This window comes from Triticum dicoccoides, chromosome 7B, assembly GCF_002162155.2.
Source record: "Triticum dicoccoides isolate Atlit2015 ecotype Zavitan chromosome 7B, WEW_v2.0, whole genome shotgun sequence".
NCBI classification, from domain to species: domain Eukaryota; kingdom Viridiplantae; phylum Streptophyta; class Magnoliopsida; order Poales; family Poaceae; genus Triticum; species Triticum dicoccoides.
In genome coordinates, this window is record NC_041393.1 from 210,332,350 (window position 1) to 210,333,530 (window position 1,181).

Here is a 1,181-nt window from a genome sequence, read left to right on the forward strand (position 1 = left end):
TGTTTTTAATTAAGGCGGCTCTGGACCCTTCGAAACGCTTCTTCTGGGTGTGCTGTATTTTGTTGTTTTTAGTTAAGGCGGGTCTGGGCCTTTCGAGACGCTTCTCTTGAATTTGTTGTATTTTGTTGCTTTTTAGTTAATGCGGCTCTGGGCCTTTCGTGACCCTTCTACTGAATATGTTGTATTGTGTTCCTTTTTAGTTAAGGAGGTTGTGGGCCCTTCAAAACCATTTTTTTGGATGTGTTATATTGTGTTGCTTTTTAGTTAAGATGGCTCTGGGCCCTTCGAGATCCTTCTGGTGTTAAAAACATCCGCTCTAGCTAGCTCTAGCTATAGAATGAATATTGTTGATATTTGTTCTCGAAACTACCTTTTAGTTGTGTAGTTTATTATTTTTCTCTTGGATAATTAGAGAGGTGAATGAGGGATAAATGGACAAAAAAGAATCCTCACCCTTAGTTAAGAGATGACATGATGAGCAGGAGATAAGACATTTTCCTTCCTTGTACGAGATGTCTTCTCTTATTCACACATTTTTAGTTTAATTTTAATCACTTTATAATTTTAGGATCTCGTAACATTAAATGCTAGAGACCACCTAAAAAACATCAATTGCCATAGATAACACTAAAAGATATTTTATAGCATTTATTATTATTTTCTCTAGATGGTGTGGAATACTAAAAAGGAACACAATACAACACATAAAGTATGAGAACAGTCAGTTAACAAAACAATGATATAAACCAATCAAAGCTATTAATGCTGCGTAACTTGTGCAGGAAAGTTTTACCGCATGGTGAAGCTACATCGGCGGGTTCGTTTTTTTCTCTTTTCGAGTGAATGGCGGGTTCTGTTATGGAAGCTCTGGCACGCGAATGTGAGATTACCGATCCGGTTTTGTGACGTGTGCGCTGGTTCTGACCACTGATAATTGCAGCTTACCATGTCGCGTAACCGCCACTAGTAAAAAAAATCAGCATGGGATATTTTACCTTAAAACAAGGCGTACGACACGGGTGTTAATCGGCGCATCTGAAACCCAGAGGTACGAGCAGCCAAATCAACCAAAGGATCGATCAAAAGCCGCTCGCTTTTCGCTTTTCTCTTCAATTTCTCCCCAAGGGAAATCATGGGGGCAAATGAAGTGAAGTGGATCGAGTCGGGTGGTATAATAATGC